Source organism: Mercurialis annua, linkage group LG8 (assembly GCF_937616625.2).
Source record: "Mercurialis annua linkage group LG8, ddMerAnnu1.2, whole genome shotgun sequence".
Lineage (NCBI taxonomy): Eukaryota > Viridiplantae > Streptophyta > Magnoliopsida > Malpighiales > Euphorbiaceae > Mercurialis > Mercurialis annua.
Window position 1 is genome coordinate 32,028,882 of NC_065577.1, and position 7,005 is coordinate 32,035,886.

The 7,005-nt window shown below is 31.3% G+C and overlaps 1 long non-coding RNA gene across 1 annotated transcript; it reads left to right on the top strand.

Moving 5' to 3' along the window:
* Window positions 1-4,182: 4,182 nt before the first annotated feature.
* On the top strand, window positions 4,183-6,707 carry LOC126659697 (uncharacterized). Its single transcript, XR_007635051.2, has 3 exons — window positions 4,183-4,325; window positions 5,573-5,660; window positions 6,385-6,707. It is a non-coding gene; the product is annotated as an uncharacterized LOC126659697 (long non-coding RNA).
* Window positions 6,708-7,005: the final 298 nt, after the last annotated feature.

Consider the following 7,005-nt stretch of genomic DNA (forward strand, 5'->3'; position numbering starts at 1 on the left):
GACACCGAGGAGTGTTGAAGCTTATAAATAAAAATCAAAAGAATAATTAAATCGGGCGAACTCAAAATGTATGTAGCCAGAAAAACCTGTAAAAAAAATTAGACGATCATAAAGGAGAAATGAGTCAAAGGGAGGAAAACCCCCAATTGGAGAAGAAAAATAAGATGATGACAAACCCAAAGAAAGAGAAGTGGAAAAATGCATCCATGTCATCAGTGAAGGAGAATCAAACCACTTCTACACAAGGAAAAATCATTATAAAAAGGTCTTATCCAATCCAAAAATCATCATCACATGCAATAACTTTTGAAGTAGAGGATCTTAACCAGGTGAAGGGAACCCACATTGATCAAAAATTGGCGGGTACACAAAATACTAATTGACGAAAGTGTTGTAGTAAACTTATGCTCTAATGCCTTAAAAAGCGCTAGGCGGAAGTGGTGCGCCTAAGAAACACCTCAGGCAACCACATTTATCCGGGCATACTTAAACATCGACTGAGACGCGAAACACGAAGCGCGAAGCGCACTGTTTTCATGCGAGAGGCTTTGCAAGGAACTCTATTTTTATTTATCTATTATAGCTCAGGACTTTGGGATTTTAAAAAATAAAATATGAATACAACAATTGGTTAATGTAAAAATCCTACAAATATTAACATATTACACTATACATTCAAAAACTATCGACGCTTTAAATGATGTTATGTTTTTATCGTACTCTTCTGCTCTGCTCTGTTTTCATCTCACTTTTCAAAGAATCAAGGTCCTCCAAGCAAGCTTTTAGATAACCTTGGAGCTGTAGCCTTTTATGCCTCTAAGGCATCCGAACAAGAGTATGGTGTTCCACGATTGGTTATCAATTACAAACCTATGAACAAAATCCTTAAATGGATCAAATACCTCATTTGTAACAAAAAAGATCCTTTACAAAAATTGTATTCTGCATTCATTTTTTCAAAATTTGATATGAAATCAGGATTTTGGCAAATACAAATTGACAAGAAATATTATTATAAAACCGTATTTACAGTTCCATTTGGACAGTGGGATTGGAATGACATGCTATTTGGACTGAAAAATGCGCCAAATGAGTTTCAAAGAATTATGAATGACATTTTTAATCCATATTCTAAGTTTTGCATCATTTACATTGATGATGTTCTAGTGTTCTCAAATTCAATAGAACACCATTTTAGACATCTTGAGACATTCTTCCATGTTACAAATTTTTTTTATCAATTTTTCAAACTCGTGTTAGATTCTTGGGTCATTATTTTTCCCAAGGAACCGTCACACCAATTGAACGATCATTACAATTTACAAATAAATTTTCAGATTAGATACTAGATAAAATACAATTACAAAGGTTCTTAGAAAGCTTGAATTATATTTTAGATTATTGTCCAAATATTAACTGTCTTGCTAAGCCATTATATGATATGTTAAAAACAAATCTGGCACCGTGGACATACGAGCACACCATGATAGTCCAACAAATCAAATTACAAGTATCATGCATTGCATGCTTGCAAATTGCTTATCCAACTGCACTTAAAATTGTTGGAACTGATGCATCTGGTTTAGGTTATGGTGGAATTTTAAAAACAATTGCAAGACCAAAAATATTGCATAATACAATTAACATCTGCACATTGGAATGATACTGAGAAAAATCATTTCATAAGAAAAAAGGATATTCTCTCCATTGTCAAGTGCATTTCAAAATTCCAAAGTGATTTACTAAACTATAAATTTTTATTACAAATTGATGTAAATCTGCAAAAGAGGTTCTACAAAAGGATGTCCAAAATATATTCTGGAATTAAATTTTTGCTCACTGGCAAACTACTTTAAGTATTTTTGGTTTTGATATAGAATATATTAAAGGCGATACATATTTCATCCTAAACTTTCTAATCAGAGAGTTCTTACAAAACAGGTCTTGATGCCTCCCAAAAATAGTAAGGACAAAAAACCTTTACAAATACCCTCTATAAAACCAATCAAATCATGGATTGATGTGGTCATAGAAGGAGACAATGAAAGTAAATTCTAAGAGATTTTTTCTTTAAGTACTCAACCTAGTTTTTCAACTATCCAAGACTAGGTAGCATTTCTTTCTAAATTGCCAGAAATATTACTAGCATTATAAAATCTTGCAAACCAGCCAGCACTAGAAGAAACATCAGGTATAACATCTGGATCCATTTCTATAAACAAATAGAAGGGAATTTCATTGTAAAACCCCGCTTCTCAAAAAGTTCAATAAACGACTCAAAACAATCTTCTCAAATTGTTTTAAGTCAACAACGAACAAATCAGTTTCTCAGTATTTTTTAAAAACGAATTTCAAAATGTACAAACCATAGAGAATGGTTTTTTTTCATAAAACCCTCTTATGGTAGTACAAAACGTTTTTTCAAAGGGTTGGTATTTTACACCATGAGATTTACCAAAACCCCAGCCCTACTACCAAGCATTTTGGAAGTAATGTATTCAGCCGCTTTCAAACATTTCTACTTTGCGGAAAAGGTTCCATCAAAACCCTGCGTATTCAACTACAAAAAATCTTGTCTCTAAATCAATGGGGTCTTAATTTAGCAAAACCGAAAGTAAGCATGATACGTTTTTGATGAAATCCATACCAAAATTTAAGACTGCACGAGCCAGATTGTTGAACTGAAATCCATTTCCTTTATTAGACATATGTTTGGCAAATTATTGTGTGAACATCATAGGCTTGCTACCTAAATTATTATAAGTGAGTACAAACAGACAGATGATCTAGTCATTATTGCTTATGATGGTCAAGGGAGGAATCCAGAGAAAGGACAATCATAGTGTTATACCACAATTCAACCCACTCTTATTCTAAAAATAATAAAACAAACATTTCTCTCAAAATACTCTACTCTTGAACTTCAACAGTAAGCCTATTACATCTCTTTGGTTTAATGATTATGAAGCTTTTGATCTATACTATATATAAAAGCACTGATGGGGGGGTGGGAATGCACATTTACATTGATGTTCTATTCACTTTATAAAATATAATTATTGATTAAAAACTATTAAAATAATTATTAAAGTCAGAGTACTAACTAAAATAAACTACTATGGGGATATGCACATTTACATTAATGTCCTTTTCATTTTTTATTAATTAAAAACTATTAAGATAATTATTAAAGTTAGAGTACTAACTAAAATAAATTAATATGTTAAAAATAATTAGTTAGAGTACTAATTAAAGTAGACTACTTTAAATATTTAATAATTACTATTTTAATTTTTTTATCACATAGAATTTTAAATAAGATAAACTTCTTTTACTATTTTTAATTATTATTTGATGTTTTCCTATTTAAATTCTCAATAAGATAAACTATTCATAATTAACTACTATTTCAAATAGTATTTGATAATGTGACAAGCCACATTACGAGCCACATGTGAAACACATAAGCAACACTAGTTATATAGTAGTCTCACATAATTTATTACATAATTTTTTGAAGTATATTGGCAGACAAAATATTCAAATTGCAAACATAAATAATCTTTCAATTATAGCCCTCATTGATATTGCGCCTTCTTTTCATCATGTATTTGTGTACGCCGGGCTGTATACTAGTCTCATATGTATTAGTCAAGTGGTGGATAATAATTATGATGTACTTTTTCTCGAAATAGTTGTCTTGTACAAAATTAGGTGTCATGAAAGGTGATCGTTGGGACCCTAAATTGGGCGGTTTTATAATACCCCGTAAAATTATTAGTGTTTATTTTCGTGTGTGTTCGATTTTAATTGATTAGGACCTCGAAAATAGTGAATAAATTCACGTGATGAATTTATAAGTGTGAAAATGTGATTTGTTATGTGTTTGCCTTAAATGCGATTTTTTGGCAATTTTACGTGTTAAAAGTGAATTTTGTGATTTTTCACTAAACACCGTAAAAATAATTATTTTAAATATTTTTAACGGCCCAAAAATATTTTAACTCAGCCTATATGATATGATTTAATGTTTTTGAGTGTTTGAGAAAGTTAAATTATTTTGCCCCTAGAGTTCGAATTATTTACAAGAATGCCATAATGGCAAACTTGTAAATAATTGAAACATGATTTAATATCTAGATATTTCTCTACATAAGCTTGGTGCCCAAGCAATGTATTGTCTTCTTCATTTTCTTGTGGGTGCCGAATACACCATAACCACAAACACCAAGCTTTATACTTTCATTTTCTCTCAAAAATTTCTTCACGAAAATTGTCGGGAATATTGCGTAGATCGTGTATGTGTATTTGCATGTTCGTTTGAGGTATAATTTCAAGCTCAAATCTTCGTTTTTAGTTGCTGATGTTGGTTAAGTGTTAGAAACATGCATAGGATAGTTTATATGTGATGTTTGATGGATAATTAGTTGGTTTTAATTGCTAGTTTAATGGGTTTCGGTTTTAAATAATTTTTCCGTGAAAATTAAATAATTTATTTTAATTTTCTGGGCTGATCTATATGTTGAGATTTATATATGCTTTAAAGTGAAATTTTTGTGGATTAAAAATATTAAACATTTCGGGTGTTAATTTAATTATTTGAGTTTCGATTTTTAATTGTTTTAAAGCTTAAAAATCGCTTAAAAAGGGTAAATAAAAGGATTTTTAATTTCTGGAAATAATTTTATTTATGGATGAGTTACCTTTGTGGTTGATGTTAATTAAATGGTTGATGGTTAATTTTTAGCGGTTTAATAATCGGGTTTAATTTTTAATAACTCTATTCGGCTAAAATTTGATGAAAAAGGGTAAAACTGTCATTTTAAATTCTGGGCAGAAACTATTTATGAGAAAATTTATGAAATATGTTTGATAATTATTTGTGGAGTTTAAATGATTTTTGTGTAGTGCTTTAAAGGATTAATAATCGGTTTTGGTTATTAATCATTATTTCGGTTTTAATGGTTAAAATAATGGAAAATATTATTTTAAAAATTATGGGCTGCTGTTTTTACAAGATAAAAATAAAAAATGTATTTGAAAATAATTTTGGTGAATTTCGGTGTGAAAATGGCTTAAAATGAATTTTTAAGCATTTTTAGCGTTTTTGAGTTTTCCGGCCAAAACCACCGGAATACGGTAACCGGAGTGTGAGTAGAGGGGATAGAGCATGTTGGCTCAGTCCTAAACTCATTTGGCAGCAGTTAGTGCCGAAATGTTTTGGGCAGAAAATAAGAGGGGGGGCCGAGCCCCAGGTCAAAAATATTTTACGGAAAAATATTTTTGGATATTTTTGAATTGTGATATGTTTGTTGATATTTTCTAAAAGTGTATTTTTAGAAAATTATGTGAATTGAATGTGTGTTAGAATTATAATGGAATTATAATTCTACGTTTATTTATTGAAATAAATAAACTACGTGGTGTATCGTATAGAAATACGATGACGCGGAAAGAGATAGTCGGAATCAAATTTGGTTTGTGATTATGTGGTTATATGGTTGAGTCGGTCTAGAGTATATCCTAGAATTTAGAGTTATTACATTTATTAATGTTTTAATCTCTAAATTAGATCCAGCGAGTTTTGTCGCGGAAACCGGCGAGCAAAGGTTTTGAATATTCGACGGGTGATATTTTTAAATTTGGAATAAGCGAGTACTGTGAGTGTGTTTACAACTTATACTGCTAAATATTAGTATTAAAAATATTGCGAACTGCTTTACATGATTTGCAAATGCTTTATTTTATTTTGAATTTAAATCGCATGAACTATTATACATAGTTTTGAAACCGATTAAAATACATTGAAACATGCTTACTATTGGGCGGCAATAGTGCTGTGTGATCACCGGTATTGCATTTAGAATGTGTTTGCATGTGAAAATGGTATGTGGAAATCTGGACGACGGTCTGGAAGTCAGGCGACGGCCTAGACATATAGAAACAGATCTTCAGAGGCAACGGAATATAGACGACCAAAGGCAGTTAGCGAAACTGCCGAGATCTGAGAGGTTGAACCTTTTATTAAAAAAGTGAAATTGGCGACAGTATTTATGTACTGCCGAAATCCGTTGTATTGTAAGAAGAGTCTGGGACTTTCAAATACGTAAATTAAGAGTAATCGGATTTGACTGGCTAAAAGTACAAAAAGAGAAAATAAATACGGCCAAAGAAAAATAAAAGGTTAACCCGAATGGAATGCAAAAAAAATGGAATATTTATGTTTCCTGTGTTGAAAGCATATAGGAACATGAATCATGGTTTAGGGTTTCATATGAATCGGTAATCTGGAATGCATTGCTTTCATATTAATGTTTATTAGTACATGTTGTACGCATTCACCAGTTTTTATAACTGACCCCGTTGAATTTAATATTTTTACAGGCGAATAGTTTGACGTGTGGATTTCCAATTTCTTGTTCCGGAAATTCCTAACTTGAACAAAGTGAGAATGACTTTCCTTTGTGTCTAGAGTTGCAGTAGCTAGAATAAATGAACGGTGATACCTTAGTAGTCGTTGGACTTATTTATGCTTTATATTTTATTATAACGCTTAAACTCTGATATTATGTAATATGGGAATGCTGTGCGTAAGTCCGAGCGACTGCACTTGAATAAAATGCGATGAACGCATCTGCATAGTGAAATGCAGTTAAGTCCATTAGAGAAATGGCCTGCATAGTGAAATGCAGTAATTACCATAGTAAGGTGGTATGCATAATGAGATGCATTATAAACCATAGAGAAATGGCTTTGAAATTAAAATGCAATAATTAAAGAGAAAATTATGTGCATGTTTTAATTGGTAATTTTAATCAGAACGTTTTAAACTGCGATTTTAAAATGTTCGAAAATGATTTGAATTCCGCGAAAAATTTTAAGTGATTTTTAATTTATTTTTAAGGCTTGCTACGGGTTTCGGAGCAACCACTCCCATTCCCTAGCGCCGGTCTCGACGCCGAGAATCGGATCGTGACAAAGTTGGTATCAGAGCAATGGTTGAAA